This window comes from Fundulus heteroclitus, chromosome 14 (assembly GCF_011125445.2).
Source record: "Fundulus heteroclitus isolate FHET01 chromosome 14, MU-UCD_Fhet_4.1, whole genome shotgun sequence".
Classification (NCBI taxonomy): Eukaryota; Metazoa; Chordata; class Actinopteri; order Cyprinodontiformes; family Fundulidae; genus Fundulus; species Fundulus heteroclitus.
Window position 1 is genome coordinate 30,369,043 of NC_046374.1, and position 19,420 is coordinate 30,388,462.

Here is a 19,420-nt window from a genome sequence, read left to right on the forward strand (position 1 = left end):
AGAACTACTCAGAGTAGCAGCTTTCTACTCAGGGTAGATTGACCATTCTTTCTTAAACAGGGCCCAGGAGGCTAACATTCATAGTTGATGGCAGTCCTCGTCTGACCAGTTCATCTTTAATCTGCAAAAAAACACAAGGTTTATTAAGATGGAATCAGCTGCATGTTATAAATATAACTAATTTTGCATTTGTGCTCATGTCATTCATGACTGAGATTTGCTTCTGACAAGGGTAGTGTGTAGTCAATGGGCTCTCAAATCCAATTTTCTTCAGAAAGCCATTTCAAAACACCATAATATAAGAACATAACAAAGTTCAGAAGTTGACAGTGGAATAAGTCTAACTAGCTAGACAAATGAAAAATAAGATTATAATCAACATCAAAGTTAATCAACTTACTGACCTGTTTTTCAATGGTTGCATAATCATTTTTTAGTGACTTATATCTTATAGATATCTTGCCATTCAGAGCAACAATAAAACCTAGAAGGACAAATTTAAAATTGAATGAACTGAATTAGTGATTCTGCTTTAGTATGTAGAAAGGAAAAAATATAAACACATTTTAAAGTACAATTCTACTTCTGGCATTATGGTAGACAATCTAAAAAACTGTCTTTAGTCCCACTCACCTGGTCTTGAAGCATATGTTGAATTTGTAGTGGAGATTGTAATAAGTGAAGTTGTTGGGAGATGGGCTGTGGCTGTCATTGTAGCCATGGTTGGGGACTGGGTGGTTGTAGTTGGCACTGGTGTGGTTGCAGGTGTGGGGGTAGTTGTGGTTTGGGGTTGGGTTGCTGTAGTAGCCATGAGTGTTGTAGTCGTAGTTAAGGGTTGGGTGGTTGCATTAAATATAGGTGTTGTTGCTGCCATGATTACAGGCTGGGTTGTTGCAGTGGGTATAGCCATCATTGTAGTTGTAGTCATGGTTGGGGGTTGGGTGGTTGTAGTTGGCACTGGTGTGGTTGCAGGTGTGGGGGTGGTTGTGGTTTGGGGTTGGGTTGTTGTAGTAGCCATGAGTGTTGTAGTCACAGTAAAGGGTTGGGTTGTTGCATTAAGTAAAGGTGTTGTTGCAGCCATGATTAGAGGCTGGGTTATTGCAGTGGGTATAGCCGTCATTGTAGTTGTAGTCGTAGTTGGGGGTTGGGTGGTTGTAGTTGGTACTGGTGTGGTTGCAGGTGTGGGGGTGGTTGTGGTTTGGGGTTGGGTTGTTGTAGTAGATATTAGTGTTGCAGTCGTAGTCAAGGGTTGGGTTGTTGCATTAAGTATAGGTGTTGTTGCCGCCATGATTAGAGGCTGGGTTGTTGCAGTGGGTATATCCGTCATTGTAGTTGTAGTCGTAGTTGGGGGTTGGGTGGTTGTAGTTGGTACTGGTGTGGTTGCAGGTGTGGGGGTGGTTGTGGTTTGGGGTTGGGTTGTTGTAGTAGATATTAGTGTTGTAGTCGTAGTCAAGGGTTGGGTTGTTGCATTAAATATAGGTGTTGTTGCCGCCATGATTAGAGGCTGGGTTGTTGCAGTGGGTATATCCGTCATTGTAGTTGTAGTCGTGGTTGGGGGTTGGGTGGTTGTAGTTGACACTGGTGTGGTTGCTGGTGTGGGGGTAGTTGTGGTTTGGGGTTGGGTTGTTGTAATAGATATGAGTGCTGTAGTTGTAGTCAATGGTTGGGTTGTTGCATTAAATATAGGTGTTGTTGCCGCCATGATTAGAGGCTGGGTTGTTGCAGTGGGTATATCCGTCATTGTAGTTGTAGTCGTGGTTGGGGGTTGGGTGGTTGTAGTTGGTACTGGTGTGGTTGCTGGTGTGGGGGTAGTTGTGGTTTGGGGTTGGGTTGTTGTAGTAGCCATGAGTGTTGTAGTCACAGTCAAGGGTTGGGTTGTTGCATTAAGCAAAGGTGTTGTTGCAGCCATGATTAGAGGCTGGGTTGTAGCAGTGGGTATATCCGTCATTGTAGTTGTAGTCGTGGTTGGGGGTTGGGTGGTTGTAGTTGGCACTGGTGTGGTTGCAGGTGTGGGGGTGGTTGTGGTTTGGGGTTGGGTTGTTGTAGTAGATATGAGTGTTGTAGTCGTAGTCAAGGGTTGGGTTGTTGCATTAAATACAGGTGTTGTTGCCGCCATGATTAGAGGCTGGGTTGTTGCAGTGGGTATATCCATCATTGTAGTTGTAGTCGTGGTTGGGGGTTGGGTGGTTGTAGTTGGTACTGGTGTGGTTGCAGGTGTGGGGGTGGTTGTGGTTTGGGGTTGGGTTGTTGTAGTAGCCATGAGTGTTGTAGTCACAGTAAAGGGTTGGGTTGTTGCATTAAGTAAAGGTGTTGTTGCAGCCATGATTAGAGGCTGGGTTGTTGCAGTGGGTATAGCCGTCATTGTAGTTGTAGTCGTAGTTGGGGGTTGGGTGGTTGTAGTTGGTACTGGTGTGGTTGCAGGTGTGGGGGTGGTTGTGGTTTGGGGTTGGGTTGTTGTAGTAGATATTAGTGTTGCAGTCGTAGTCAAGGGTTGGGTTGTTGCATTAAGTATAGGTGTTGTTGCCGCCATGATTAGAGGCTGGGTTGTTGCAGTGGGTATATCCGTCATTGTAGTTGTAGTCGTGGTTGGGGGTTGGGTGGTTGTAGTTGACACTGGTGTGGTTGCTGGTGTGGGGGTAGTTGTGGTTTGGGGTTGGGTTGCTGTAATAGATATGAGTGCTGTAGTTGTAGTCAATGGTTGGGTTGTTGCATTAAATATAGGTGTTGTTGCCGCCATGATTAGAGGCTGGGTTGTTGCAGTGGGTATATCCGTCATTGTAGTTGTAGTCGTGGTTGGGGGTTGGGTGGTTGTAGTTGGTACTGGTGTGGTTGCTGGTGTGGGGGTAGTTGTGGTTTGGGGTTGGGTTGTTGTAGTAGCCATGAGTGTTGTAGTCACAGTCAAGGGTTGGGTTGTTGCATTAAGTAAAGGTGTTGTTGCAGCCATGATTAGAGGCTGGGTTGTAGCAGTGGGTATATCCGTCATTGTAGTTGTAGTCGTGGTTGGGGGTTGGGTGGTTGTAGTTGGCACTGGTGTGGTTGCAGGTGTGGGGGTGGTTGTGGTTTGGGGTTGGGTTGTTGTAGTAGATATGAGTGTTGTAGTCGTAGTCAAGGGTTGGGTTGTTGCATTAAATACAGGTGTTGTTGCCGCCATGATTAGAGGCTGGGTTGTTGCAGTGGGTATATCCATCATTGTAGTTGTAGTCGTGGTTGGGAGTTGGGTGGTTGTTGGTGTGGGGGTGGTTGTGGTTTGGGGTTGGGTTGTTGTAATAGATATGAGTGCTGTAGTTGTAGTCAATGGTTGGGTTGTTGCATTAAATATAGGTGTTGTTGCCACCATGATTAGAGGTCGGGTTGTTGTAGTGGGTATAGATGCCATTGTTGTTGTGTTTGGGGGGTGGGTTGTAGGTCTGGTTGAAGATGTTGTTGGACCTATGAACAGAATAGCACATCACTTGAAATATCAGTTTAGAAAACAACTTAGTGAATTAAAAAATAAAAAGATAACCTGAGAATATTTCAACTCACTATTTGCTGTTGTTACAATGACACAACGGAGCTCAGACTGATACACAGAACTGGAATCACTGTGGAAGTATTTAAAAAAAGAGATTTGTTACAGACTTGCTGGAGAAATTAATTTTAAAAGTACTTAAAGTCATAAAACAACAAACAGTTTAAAAACTAACATATGCCATAGATAAACCTCATTACTGAGATTCATGGAGTATGACTAATATATGTAACATGGCTCATAACTTGTGAAGGGACTGATACCTAAGCCCTTGGTCTATAACACAAACTTTTTTTTACCTCTTATGTTCTTTATCTTTGCATGATTTAATGTGAAAAAAATTTTTGTACACATTGTTTATTGCATGTTATTTATTGTATGTACTCTAAGCCGGAGTATCCTGAAAATAATTTCACCATGGTAACATGCGGTGAAAATAAAGAATATTTGATCTTTTTTAAATGTAATCATTTCTGTTGTTGGATGCTCTTGATTATTTAACATTTGATAATTTTATACTTTATGCTAATGAGTTGAATGATCGCTATAAAGGTAATTTCTTTAATAAATAATAATAGTTAAATGAATAATAAAATCTAAAAAATGTTTCTTGTACATTTCAAAATAGTGTGACGTTTAGATACTGACTTTGCCTGGACAACAAAACAGATGGGGTGGCTTTTTCCAACTTCAGTCAAAGATGGTGTCCATGTCAGAGAAAAGTTTCCTGATCCCAAAAATCTTTTTGTTACATTGTATGGCCCGCTCAACAGGAGCTCAATTGACCTGTAACAGACAAGAAATAGAGATTGGTTAGAAATATTTCCTTCCCCCCGCCAACTCAGTCGTTTCCTTGGAATCAGCACTTGCTTTCCTTAATGTCATAATGTAACAACTCTGAAAGACATCTGTCATCATTCCAATATTACTTACATGGTTTGAGTTGCCTCTGCTCTGATAAGAATTTCCAGCATCTGATTGGTGGGTGTGGTGAACTGAGCTCTATTGTTTGGAGTTGGACTCAGGAATCTGGGCAGATATAGACCTTCTGTGCAAGATGGTACTGCATGATCCACTGCAACAATACAGACAAATTACAAACTCATACTGTTTAGTCTATTTATATGATAGTTCATAGTCCAAATATGATAGTTCATTTGTTCAGAATACAAACCCTAATAAAGGGGTTTGTCAAATAAATGACTTGATTACAGCTTGGAATTCAACACAATGATCCCTGGCATTCTGATCACCAGACTGGACACCCTGGGCTTACCCCTTCTCACATGTACCTAGATCAAAGACTTTCTATTCAACTGACCCCAGACAGTGAGTATTGGCCTACACCTTTCCTCTACCTGGTCTGTACCCTCTTTACTCGTTCTACACCTATGACTGCAGTCTGGCCCACAGAAACAACATCACTGTCAAATTTGCTGACAACATCACTGTGGTTGCCCTAATCTCAAAGAGAGACAAAGAAGAATACAGAGCGGAGGTACATAAGCTAATATCCCGGTGTTCAGAAAACAACCCAGCACTGAACACCATAAAACAAAAGACATCGTCATTGATTTGCATCTGACCTAGAATGTGACTTGGAGGATGGTCCTCCATGTCCTTAAGAAACAGAAGCGCTCCAACTACAGGTTGCTCAGTATGAACCATCAGAACTGACAAAGACTCCTGGATAGGTGTTGACACGTTTTCATAAAGAACTGAGCAAAATGTGCGGCGCCCGGGGAGCAATCTGGGGTTAAGGTTCTTGCTCAGGGACCCAGAGTGGCAGCACTGGGGATCAAACCGGGTACTTTCATTCTTCTCTGGGTGCAAGCACTCTTCTCTAACCACTCAGCCACGACTCCCACGAATATTGGAGAAACCAGCAAATAATAAGAGCAGCCAGGGGGCTTGTGTACAGAGGGAGTGAGGAGTGAAGGCATGGAGAGCAGGTATGAGTAATCAGAAGATTATTGGCAACAGCTGAGAACAATGAAGGTAGAGAGTTGAGGGAGAGGGGAACCATGACAGACACAGACAGGGAGATAATGCTGTAAAACACCTAACTAAACAAATTTGACATATTAAATAACTAATACACTAACAGTGCATAGAGGCAAGGACTTATATACACAAACACAAAAGGAAAAATAACAAAAAACAAGGTAGTGATGATATAACTTTGTACCTTTAAAAGCAAACTGGATGGGTATTTTGCTGAGAGGAGTAATAGTATTTCTCGCCTCCTGAAAACCATCAGTTTGAGTCAGGGTGATGTCCTGCCTGGAAAAGTCCTCCATCACCATTTGGACCACATATTGGCTGCTGTTCGGGGATGAGCTGAACGATAAAGTACAAGACTGCAACAGAATGAATGATTTAAATTCTAAATGTAAAATATGCAAACATGTTTTTTTTTCTCTCTCTCTCTCTCTCTCTCTCTCTCTCTCTATAGATAGATAGATAGATAGATAGATAGATAGATAGATAGATAGATAGATAGATAGATAGATATATTTAAATATATATATATCTGAGAGACACCTCAAAACAGTGAAAAAATAGGGTGGGCCTGTGGATCTACAATAAAAAGGAATTCAGACCAAAGCATTGCAGCTTCACCTTATACAAATCACTATGAATGATTTAAATGTGAAGAGGAAAGATTTAAAAGCTTGATATGTCGCTTTTAAAGTAGAATACACATTAAGCTGACAGACTGCAGAAGTTTAGCTGTTGATCCTTACAGATGAGATGTTGAAGACCGAAGGAGTTGTACAGTTGGCACACTCTGACAAGGAGCTCGATGCGTATCTGCATCTAACATCATCACCATCAGGGTCAAAGGCCAACAAGCTTATGTTTCTCGGACAGTTTCTAGGAACTCTGCAACAGAAAAGATCCACAGATATCTCTCATTAAGACTCTTCTAATGGTCATGTTAAAAAATACCAACAACCCCCCTCCTCATTTTTAAAAATCTCCCAGTACATAATAAAGAGGATCTTGTTTCTCTAGATTTTAAAGTTGTTTAATTCATACTTCATCTCGACAAGAACACACAACATGTCTCAGAAAATTTGACTGTAAAATATTTTGGTAAACAGAGGAATTCATGACTCATTCACTGAAGGCAAAACAAGTCCAGATCATAACTCTACCATTGTACTTGATGCAGGAAGATAGATGGACAGACAGAAGTTGTTTGTTTTCTGTTACTGAAAGGCAAAACATAGCTAATTTGTTTAGTTTGTGTAAAATAATGATTGGTTGATTTCTTTGTGGCCTAAAGTCAAACAGAATTACCTCAAAAGTGGAAGGATGGTGGTCTGCGGTGATGTGTTGGCTTTGCCGATGTCAGATCGGGTCCTTAGTTCAACGTAAGTCACAGCTTTCCAGGACTCAATTCTATCATCATTAGCTATCCAGTTTCCACCAGAAAACCTGTAGGGGAAGGTAGGGAGTAGATTTCAGCTAAAACACGGAGCCTGATGTATTTTGGTGTTTATTGTCTTTGATTATCCGAAACCAACAACTGTGCGATCTCTACCATACAGCTCTTATCAAACAGCCTCAGCCACTTTATATATTGGATTAGGTGTGGTGATCTAATCCCTCCTCAGTGATATTGAAATAATATAATTTTGCAAAGCGTTAGGGAGGACTCACTCAAGTGTAAGTGGAGAGTTGTTGGGAAGCAGCCGAGATGTGACCGTTTCAGTCTGACACCACAAACTGGTAATTTCCTCAACCTTGATTTGGTTAGTAATCAGCATCTCATTCCCACAGTTACCGGTGCAAGACCATGTAGCACTGGTGCACGAGTGAAAGTTAGACTTATAGCGAAGGATAACCTGTAAATGGAAAGTAAAGAGGTCTTTACTACAAGTAGACTTTTACAGGTAGGTGTAGAAACATGTTGTCTTTACTCACTGAGACTGATCCGTTCGTAAAAGAGTCCTTTGGATAGTAGGTCATCACGGTGCCATAGAAATGTGAAGCGTGTGAGCAGCTGACCAGCAGCAGAAGCAGAGCCACCGGATGGAACATGGTGACTGAGTATGATTTCCTACACAAAGTCTATTATTTATAAGAGTGTTTAAACTTTCACATACAGCCTGTGATCCACTCCCTCTCACTGTCCATTGTCTGTCCCGGAATTACATTTTAAGGTGTGGTTTATATGGAAACCTGGCATGGGGAACTGTTGATCAACTGTACGATAATGATCAGAGATAAAAGCAAATAAAAAGAAGATGAAATTAATTAATTACTTACACATAATTCTAAATATTTCAAACCTTTATTTCTTCTAATTATAATGATTATGGCTTACAGATAATGAAACCCTCAAATTTACCGTCTCAAAAGCAGTGCCCTAAGGAAATTTAATTTTGGAAACTTGAGGATTCACACCCTAATCGTTAATTTATTAAAAACTGTCTCTGGTTTTTCAGTCTGGGTCAATAAGCTACACGATCATGAGGGACAAATGCTGACTGGACAGATGTCCAGAAGACTCCACAAAGGGAGTAAGCCACAAAAAGTCACTGCTAAAGAAGCTGGTTGATTGCAGAGTGCTGTTTCCAAGCATTGTCATAGAAAATTGAGAGGAAGGAAAATGTTTGGTAGGTAAGGGAGAATAATCAACAGGGATCAGTGCAGCCTTGAGAGGATTGTGAAGCAAACTCTATTCAAGACTTTGGGGGATCTTCAGCGAGAATGGATTGAGGATGAGGTCAGTGCGTCAAGAACGACTAGACATTGAGAAATCCCACAAATGTCGCATTCCTCATCTCTAGTCAATCCTGAACCCAAGACAACAGAAACGTCTTACCTGGTCTAAAGGAAACTTGATGGCATATTAAAGTAAAGTTTCAGCTGCAGAAAGAGAGACAGAACTACAGAACAAATAGAAAAAGTATCACAGATACACACCACCAACACCTATGATAATGTCACTGAAAAATTTGCATTATTATTTAATGCAAGATGCATTTTGTGGCGGCCAAAGCTAACTATAAGGTTGATCCGTATAGAAGGGTATCTGTGGGCACCAGGATTCAAACAGCAAAATGTTATAAATAAAGGTCTGGAAACTCATAATGGATTACGTGATATCGCCACATCAACACTGTTTCATCAGAAAGAAAATTAACCTTGTTCTACAGTTAAATCAGTCTCAAGACCTACAGTAAGTCATTTGAAGAAGAGGGTAAAAATCCAGGTCTCGGATAATCTAGAGAGATCATGCATAGAAGAATCATTGAAGACCCCTTTCTCCCTGTATGCTAGGACAAAAACTATGTTGATACCGTAGCTGTTTATTTAGTTTAGGGTATTTCGGTTTTTTCATATACTTTGTACATTTATTGTGATTGTAATGAGGACCAAACACTGACCTTGCCTTGACAACAAAGCAGATGGGGTGGCTTTGTCCATCTTCACTTGCAGATACCGTCCATGTTAGAGAAACGTTTCCTGATCCAGAAGAAAAGCCCGCTGTACATGAGCCCAGTGATCCTTTATCATACAAGAAATAGACATAATTGTTATGTTATTCCAACATTTTGCCACCTACAAACATATCAGCTGTTTTCTCTAACATCTTGACAGTGGCAAAATATTTTTTTATGGTATTCATTGCTTTTTAAACCAGCCTAAACACCAATGTATACATTTGAGAAAAACTGAAAAACTGAACAGAAAACAGAAGTTGTGTTTTCTACATTTATTCCACATCCCCGGAGTCAGAACCAAACATAGAGAAGCAGCCATAAGGTTTTAGGCTCTACACATCTAGAATAAACTCCCAGAATGCTGTGAAAAGTTTAAATCAAGGTTTAAAACCCCACTTGTTTAGAGCTGACTGTGCCTCTTCTATTTAAAACTATGAAATTAAATCAGTAATTTCAGTTTTTAGCCAAACTTACTTTTACTTTAATATCCCAATGTAATGTATTTTGTTTTCATGATGTAAAGCCCTTTGTTTTGTTGCTGAAAAGTGCTATGCAAATAAACGTCCCTTCCTTTGATAAAACACATACGCATAAGTCAAATGTCCACAAAAGCTACCTGTTTCAACAAGGAAATTCACAGTGTACCAGTTTCTGTTTCTGTTAGTGCTAAATCTATTTTACATGCGTTTTGCGTTCCCTTACGCTTAATGAATCATGACTGCTCTGGTGTTGATCTCCGGAGCCTGACTGACATGACTGTAGAACTGAGCTCTGTGTTCTGGAGTTGGAATCAGAAATCTCTCCAGATAAACACCTTATGTGCAGGATGGTGGATCTGCTGGAACACATCAGGAGAGCAAAGTCCTTAGCCGTCTTGAATTGAAAATAATGATGCAGACCTGTTAGTCTGCAAAATGTGTGCGTGCCTTTGGAACAAATTATCCTGCAGGAACTTGTTTAGAAGATTAAAACATTAATTGTTTCTGATCAGTCTTGTTTAGTAGTTATGCCAGGTGGAAATTGTGTACCTCTTGGTTTTTAAATGTCTTCATGTCTGTAGAATACTGTAAATAATGTACCAATATACAGCTATTTGCTTCATTGAACCACCATACTGGGTGCTTACTCATACTAATCATATTGTAAGTCAGTTTAAGCTGTTATGAGCATAAAAGAATGTTTTTTGTATTTTGTTTGATTTCTCCGAGCCTAGTGTTAAGTCAGTAAATGCAGGGCAGTCATCTAGATAACCTGAGATTATCGCGAGAGTGTTGTTATCTTTTGTTAAGTTGTAAAGGCACTCAATGCTCACTGTATGGACACTGCTAAAACGCTGTCTGTGCCAGAGCGAGAGGCCAAAACAACGCAGTGTATCAACTGCCAGCTGTGTCTGTAACTCACCTGTTGCCAGAGCAAGTAAAGTTCAGTTAAAGAAGATTCCTTGTTGTGTTCTTAATCAGAACATCCACGCACCTCCATGCCACCGCAAGGTAAAACACGACAATATATATATATATATATATATATATATATATATATATATATATATATATATGCATTCTCTTTGGAAGAGAATGTAAAATTAAGTGGGCAATAATATTTACAGAGCACTTTTGACTTGCAGATATAGATTTGATCAAGAAGACTGCAAGAGGACAGACAAGAGAACAAAAAAGTGCAAATCAAGTCACAGTATTACAGATCAAATGCATTTGTTGTTATTTTGTTGGAAATCCGATACAATAAAACACGACAGCGTTCGTCTGAAGTTACTCAATAGATAAGTATACAAAGAATAATTAAGTAGGTGAAACAGAAACACTTCAAAACACAAAGACAATATGTGAAATAAGTCCAATAAAATAAAGGGCATAATATTAACTGCAGGTCGGCATCATAACAAGATGGGACAGTCTAGTAGTTCTGCCCTTGACATTCATGCTCTGTTTGTCTGAAAGCTGCAGACTATAAGACCTAGCCACAGCCATCCTCCTCTTCACCTTCTGCCCTGAGTGGCCTGCATCCAACATTGCCAGCTTCCTGCTTCGCTCTGCAGACAGTTTCCTGTCTTCTCCGGTTTCTGATCTCAAATAATAATCCATTTAAATTGCAGCACCTTATTTGGCGCATTACACCTGTCTGAATTGTTCTCCAAGGTTTTGTCCCTACAGCACTTGACATCTTTAACCACTGGTGCCTTAAAGGAACAGCTTCAACACTTCAGTTTCCTCTAATAAGGAGCTCTCGTCAAATTAATTTTACAACGATTTAACTGAATTCAGTTGTTTTTAATAGATTAGTTTGAATAACATCCTTAGCTGAATGTTCCCATCAATGAATCAACTCATCTTTTATCAACTTTTATTTAAGTAGGAATTTACCTCCCTAAAGGGAATTATGTCATCATTACCACCATGGAGGTGATGAGTTGGAGTTTTTGATATTAGACTGGTTTTTAAAGTAAATGAGCAACCCTGTTGCCGATAATCCATCCCAGGTTTGTTTTCTGTTAAATTTGCATAAAAAAGTTTACAGTGGAAGATATTTAAATGTTCTTTGATGTTCCATGGAAATAATGCAGCACGTGATTCAAGATAGCAGTCTGAATATGTTGTGATATGGTGAAAATGACTTATGATGCAAATTAAAATTGGTTTATTTACACAAAGTTTCCTTCATGAAACTTTGCAACTAGTTTGCAGGACAAATTTGGGCAACTTACATACTTCATCCAGCTCAGTTGTTCTCAAAATAGGTAACTTTGTTGATTCCAGTCAGAAATGGTAAAGTTTGAAAATCCTTAGTTGTTATTCAACTTTGAACTGATACAACAACTATAATAATAATTGAACATTATTGATTTCACAAAGGAGAAATTCACTTCTACATTTTAACCCATTCCCTGGGGGAGCAGTGGGCTGCAACTGTACGGCGCCCAGGAAGCAATCAGGGGTTAAGGGTCTTGCTCAGGGAGCCAGGGTGCAGGCTATGGGGATCTAAGCCGGTACTTGCAACCTTCTCAGAGCGCAAGCACGCTGCTTTAACCACTTGGCCACCATTCCATAAGCAATTATATTTTTCAAAACAACTTGGCAGGGTTTGTGCTCCCTGCAGTGTTGTTTCTCAGCAACGTTGAACCATCATTTTGAATCAAGGTGATTCTTTTTCTCTGGGAAAGTTCTCCACAAGCTGCTCCGAATACAGACTTTCAGCACTGGTTTGTCAAGCTGAAGGAAAGAGTACAAGACAGCAAGAAGATAGAAAAAGACCAGAGATTTGAATTTGATACAAGATTTGAGCAATTTATTTGCGATTGAAAATGTTTTCTAGAAGAGGGATGGACTGACCCAGGTATATATTGTAATTATATAATTGTAAGTTAATGCTAGCCAGCTTCTGCAGCCGAGGATCGGAACGCCAAGGTCCCCGCCCTCCACTGCTACCCGTTACACATTGCACCCGACCCCTTTGGCCCCTCCGACAGGTGGTGAGCCCATCGGAAGGGGGACCCATGTCGCCTCTTCGGGCTGAGCCCGGCCGGGCTCCATGGGCAAAAGCCCGGCCACCAGACGCTCGCCAACGTGCCCCACCTCCAGGCCTGGCTCCAGAGTGGGGCCCCGGTGACCCGCGTCCGGGCGAGGGAACACGAGGTCCAACAATCGTACTCATCATAAGGGGAGTTTTGGGCTGCGCTTTGTCTGGTCCCTCACCTAGGACCTGTCTGCCTTGGGTGACCCTGCTAGGGGCTTAAAGCCCCTGACAGCATAGCTCCTAGGATCACTGGGACACTCAAACCCCTCCACCACGGTAAGGTGGCAGCCCAGGGAGGGGGCAGCCCAGGGAGGGGAAAGGAAAAGGAAAAGGGAAAAGGGAAAAGGGTAGAGTGCCTTCTCCGGGTTGGGGAGGATGTCCTGCCCCTAGTGGAGGAGTTCAAGTATCTTGGGGTCTTGTTTACAAATGAGGGGAAGATGGAGCGGGAGATCGACAGGCGGATTGGTGCAGCGTCTGCTGTGAAGCGGGCGCTGTACCGATCCGTTGTGGTGAAGAGAGAGCTGAGCCAAAAGGCGAAGCTCTCGATTTACCGGTCGATCTACGTTCCTACCCTCATCTATGGTCACGAGCTTTGGGTCGTGACCGAAAGAACGAGATCCCGGATACAAGCGGCTGAAATGAGTTTTCTCCGTAGTGTGTCTGGGCTCTCCCTTAGAGATAGGGTGAGGAGCTCAGTCATCCGGGGAGGACTCAGAGTAGAGCCGCTGCTCCTCCACGTCGAGAGGAGCCAGTTGAGGTGGCTCGGGCATCTGGTCAGGATGCCTCCCGGACGCCTCCCTGGAGAGGTGTTCCGGGCACGTCCCACCGGGAGGAGACCCAGGGGAAGACCCAGGACACGCTGGAGGGACTATGTCTCCCGGCTGGCCTGGGAACGCCTTGGGATTCCTCCTGAGGAGCTGGCCCAAGTGGCTGGGGAGAGGGACGTCTGGGCCTCCCTACTGAAGCTGCTACCCCCGCGACCCGACCCCGGATAAGCGGAAGACAACGGACGGACGGACGGAAGTTAATGCTAGTGAAACCGATATTCAGCCGGACACAGAGTTACGTTTTCTTTAAAAGGTTTATTGTGAGGGATGAGTAGTGGCAGCTGAGGCAAACAAACAGAACCAGACTAGGCAGATGAATAATGGCTGAAGGTGCGAGCAGGCAAGGATGAGCAGGAGACCAGAGGATACAGGTAGTGACAGACCAGAACAGGTGATGTGGACCAGGGAGCCACCAGAACAGGCAGAGCGAGGGGCGATAAATCACAGAGAAAACAGGCACAACTGCAGCATGCAGAAACAGGTGACTTTTATCTGAAGAGTCCAACTGGCTGAGCACAAAAGATCTGGTAGAGACAGGACATATTACACTGAATGAGAAGAAAAGAAACATTCTGGCAGGGATGAGTTGGCTAAGGCAGGTATATCTAGGCAGGTGAACAGGTGACCAGAGTTTACATGATTACTGGCAGCAGGTGGAGCTGATGTGGGCTAATTGACTGGTGGCTGAGCTGATTGGATACTAGCTGGTGGCTGAGACGTGACAGGCTGATGGAAAAAGTCCAGAAAAGTCCAAAACAAACTAACAAATCCTAAATCATGACATCTATGTCTGTTTTTGACTGAGCTTGATTTTTTTATTCGCTAATAAAAGCTGTTTATATTGTCTTTTTTGCCATCTGTTCTTTTAGTTTAACCCTTACATGTGTGAATTTAGTTTTATTTCTTGGATTTGTCTTGCTGTTTGACATATAAAGCCTTAAATTGCAAAAAGTATTTATAAAAGACTTATGGGTTATGACACAACACAAATAATTTGTGCCACAATACAAAATAGAACAATAAAAAATGTCAATACCTTAGCATCATCTTAAATTTAGACAAAGATGAAAAGCAGAATATTCCATCTGGTCATCTAAAAGATTTGTCGTATAAAACTCAAGACTTGCACAAATGTGATTATTATGTTTTTATTTGTCATGTTTCTCAGTAACATAAAAGCTTTTTACCTTTATTAGTTACTTCGTACAACTTCATTTCACACCAACACTAAATAATTTTAACAAATTGTTTGCAGCCAATATGCCGCAACGTTTTGGGATGCATTGTGGGGCTTGTGTTGCATGTTCTTGGTCTATGCTGCCATCTATTGGTGTGTTGGGGAAACTGATTTGTTTTATGTGCACGTGTCCCTACAGCAGCTTTAATTGAGTAAAAATGAGAGCTCCAAAAGTTTCTGGCACAACTTTAATAACTTTCAAAGTGCTTGGAAGGGGAACAAAGATCTGGAGAGGTGAGGACTTCAGCAAAGCTTGAAAAACTAGGTAATTATCAGCAGACTAACATGTTTCAACTTGACAGTTAAAAATATCAAAGTACTTTACAAAGATAATATAAACAATGTGAATAAAAGCAAGTCAATAACATTTCCATCTTTCACCTGTTTTAATTTCAATGCCTGTAAGAATCAGCTTCCACTCTATAATGTGCATTAATGCTTATGTGATGTGAATTAACTTAGTGCACACCAACCTTTGTGTTTACCTAAACTGACAATGGACATTTTTGAGTAATATGGAAGGTTTGACATGCAAATAACTAATTAGCATGCTGCTAGTCTGTAGCTCATATTGTGTTGCACACAGTGTTGTATAAAGTACTGAAATCTCGTAGTCAAGTAAAAGTATAAGTACTTCTCCAAAATATGACTTTGGTAAAAGTCCAAGTAACTGACTGAAATGTTACTTGAGTAAAAGTCTTAAAGTATCTGAAATATCTTGTACTTAAGTATGAAATTTACTGTAAAAATAGATGTACTCAAGTAATGTAATGAAAAGTATAAGTAAAAAGTAAAACAAAGCACATGCAGTTTGAATTACATTTTTTAGATTTTGGTAAACTTTGAAAGTCAAATTCACTTAAAATAATATAAACAACCAAGTGCAGGGGAAATTTAGACCAAGTTTAGACAGAAAATACAACCTTTTTGTAAGCTTTCAGTTTTCCTTCTTCAAGCAAGGTCAGTGCTAAGCAACCAACACACAAACAAGTGCAGGCAAAGGGGGTGTATACTAAGAACATGGTGAAGTGATAAACCAGGCTTAGTTAAAGTTTATTTAAAGGTGCATAGCCACACTATTTGACCTTTTTTTAATTTATACATCAGTAACTCACTGTGGTTGTGTACAAAGTTTTTTTATGAAAGATTATCACATCCTGCTGGCGTACTAGTTATTAGTTTGCTGTTTTATGCTTTGTTTTTGCTTAATTTGTTAGTAAAAAAAGCCCTTTATGTTTATGGAAGTACAACACTGCACATGTGCAGCAGGGGATAAACCAGGAAGCAGCTAACTGCTATTAGCTTGTCCCAGCAAACTGTGGAAACAATAAAGAAAGGTCCAAGATCCAGTGAAAAAAGCCAAAAATATATGATTCCAAGAGGGAAAAGACTGGAATAGCGCTGGGAATACAGTATGAACATTAGCGTTCACTGAAGCAAATGCTAAAGCTGCCGAGGCTCAGATGTGACTGTGGAGTTGATTGACGAGAGTAAATCTCCTGATTGATACTGTGATAATAATAATACCAATGCTCTTTTTAGCCTCTACAGTCTTGTAAATAGATCGATAGATTGATTGGTTCTTACTGTTGTGCTGTTACACACTGTTTTAAGTTATTTCAGGTTTAATAAATAACTCTCTGTCTGTTGGGTATTTCTTGTGAATATCAGCCCAGTCGGCTGATATCAGGACAGTAGTTGAAAGGGATGATTTGAGCACTGCTGTTCTTTTAACAGCAAACTCTCCACACATATGGAATAAATGAATGACAACTTCTCTTAAAGTTCAATAATTTATTAACAGAAATAAAATGAACATCCAGAGAACATCACTATAGAATGCTGTTTATCTGAATTAACACTATATTTCAATCAACAAATCATCTCTACTAGGCTAGTGAAACTTAACTTAAACTACTACGCAAAATTAAGACAAAAAGAAGTTAAGGAACCATGTGCATGATAAATAAACAAAAATTATCAAATAAAATGTTCACCATCACCAGAATAATTCAGTGAATCCTGGTTCACTGCAGATCTAAGTTATAAAACCAAAGTTCATCTTAAGAATGTGGAATGAGGTAAAAATTAGCTTAACTAATTTAGAACATTTGGTGTGTTTCAACCCATTCACAATAAAAATCCTGTGTTAAACAAAACATTATTTGATAAAATAAGATTTTAAAGAATTCTCTCACTAAAAATCCGTAACTTTGGATGCTTGCTTTTATTAATGCAATTATTCCTCTGGGAAGCTAGGAGTCGCTGCATGTGTCGTTAAATGGGTTAATCCTAAAGTTATACAAAAACACCATTAAATCGACATTAATGTTCCATATATGTGTATCTGTGTGAATGATTGTTTGTCCTGTTTGTCTCTGTGTTGCCCTGTGATAGACTGGTGACCTGTCCAAGGTGTACTCACTTGACAGCTGGAGATAGGCAGCAGTACCCCTCGAGACGGATGCATGGATGTTCCATATTAACACAGTAATAATGCTGGTAGCACGATTAAATGATGGCGGCGTGAATGAAAACAAAACTTATGTTTAAAACTAACCGTATTTGTGTGGTTTGTAATCCAGAAGCCAATAGTATTGTGCTATTGGATATTCAATGCTAATTTAAAAAAGCTTTAAGTTCCATTTAGTCATAATGAGCGGACTGGAAAGCACTAAACATTAATATCCCATCGTTGCATAAAACCCTAATGGAGATAAAGTTTGTTGTAACCCTAAAAACACACTCGTTCCCCATCAGTAATGCTTGGTTTCAAAATGCTACCGGGAGCTAGGTCTGTTAGCTCCACGTGTTTTGAAGAAACACAGTGAAAATGCATTAAGTAAACCATTCTAAACAAATAATTTAACTTTCCCTGTTTATTTCTCTGCCAAAGCTGTGGATGCCTCTATGTCAGTTCGGTTCACTTTGGGCATCCAGTTGGAAGCAGTTGACTGTTTATATCTGCTCATCGTGCCCGATGAGGGGGTTATTTTTAGCCTCAAAAATGACTATTAAAATCCTATCTGGACTGACGATGAGAAATAATAATTGATATTGATCAAAGTGTTGCTATTTTAAAATATTTCTTCAGAGGAATAAAATAAGGACACTCCTTACTTTAAAATAATTGTAGTCCTATTACCCAAAAACAACCCTGAGTTCCTAAAGTAATTATAAAGCTATGAGAAACAAAACCCAGTCATGTTTCCCATATCACATATAGCACATATTTGCACATATCACAATAAATCTCAGAATTAGCCACTAGGGGACAGCTGTTTTTGTGACTTTCAGTGAACCGTCGCTCAGCAGGCGTACATTTATGTCTGGTGGCATCCCTCGCCTGATCAGTTCATCTTTGATCTGCAGAAGAAAACACAAGATGTGAGACACAGTCAGTGGTGCCTTAAAAACATACTGATCTATGATCAACGTTGACATCAGTAGCTGAGCTAGACTGCATCACTGAAACTAAACTCTGTTATCGTTTAACAATGGAAGATTTTTGGGCTGAATTGGTTTGGAGTAAAACTCAAGCAATTAGTGTTTGTGCTAAATTCAAGGATATTACTGACCTCTTTTACGATTCTGTCATGATTATCCTTCAGTGGCAGCGTAGTCGAGAACTTTAGCTTCAGAACAGTGATATGAGCTGGAAGAACAAGAGACAACATGGTTTACGTACTACTTCCAGGAACCTTTGCTCCTGCTTCCATCCTACTTACATGTTTTTGGTGGAGGAATGGTGGTTGGACCTGGAATAAAAACAGCAGAAACATCATGAGCTCAGGAAGTAAAAAAGCTAATTAAATCAAAGATGGAAATAACAGAACTGACTCACTGTTTCCAACAGTCACAATAACACAGCGATGCTCAGACTGGTAGACCGAACTGGAGTCTCTGTGGAGGTGATTCAGTTCAGGGCGTTAATCTTGAATTTGTGATGAAACAGCCTTCAAATAATGTTCATAACGACCTCAGAAAGAATTACCAGCAGATGTACAGCTTTCCTCCTCTCTATTTATCTACATATAAGAGAAGCAGCTTTTGCTTTTTTTAAATAAATACATTTGTTCCTGAGGTGAAGAATGAAAGTCAATTTGAAAGCACTTGAAAATAGTACAAAATTATAGCAAAGTTATGTTAATTTTGGCCTTAGTTCTAAATTTCAAACCTTCTTCTGAATTTGTTGAAAGTCCTTAAATTCATCATTGTGACGTCTGGGTGTGTTTGCGGATGACAGATGTGCAGCAGTGGGTTCTTATCAAAGTGAGTCTCTGCAGTGATAACATTGAGCTGCTAACTGTTAGCATGAAGCCATATTATCTACCGCGGGAGTTTATACATATGGAGCTAACCCTGTGCTTTCCTCTCTAGGCTGTGATTTCCTCCACTCCCAACCAGCGGACTCTAAACCCAGCATCTTAAGGCCTTTTTTCTGATCTGCTGAAATTTTAAGTATGCCTCTCGGTCCTCCACTCTCCTCTTCACCCAGCTTGTTATGTGCTGCAGCAGATCATCAATTTCAATTTCCAGTTAGCTTGTTAACCTCTGAGTACCCAGAGGAATCCTGAGTATGCCTCTTGACTAAAGGCTAACATGGTATAGACATCTGAGCCCAGGATTTGTTTACCCATGCTGCCGCAGTTTATAACATCAATCACTGCATCAGTTTTAATAAATAGTTCCTCGCTTGAACACAATTCTTAGCAGTACTGCTGCTATGGTAGCTCTTTCGCACTTTGGCTAAACAGTCTGAGAACATGACAAGTTGTTTTTTTGTGCATTTGACATAATTTGCCAACCATCAGATTAAATACTGACTTTGCATGAACAACAAAACAGATGGGAT

At 40.4% G+C, this 19,420-nt stretch overlaps 1 protein-coding gene and 1 long non-coding RNA gene across 2 annotated transcripts in view; both read right to left on the reverse strand.

Moving 5' to 3' along the window:
- LOC105924405 overlaps window positions 1-19,420 on the reverse strand; it is a 749,458-nt gene that overhangs the window by 177,210 nt on the left and 552,828 nt on the right. The gene's annotated exons all lie outside the window — the stretch shown is intronic.
- LOC118565768 lies at window positions 52-836 on the reverse strand. Its single transcript, XR_004932593.1, has 3 exons — window positions 634-836; window positions 405-484; window positions 52-121 (listed from the first exon to the last, which is right to left on the reverse strand). It is a non-coding gene; the product is annotated as an uncharacterized LOC118565768 (long non-coding RNA).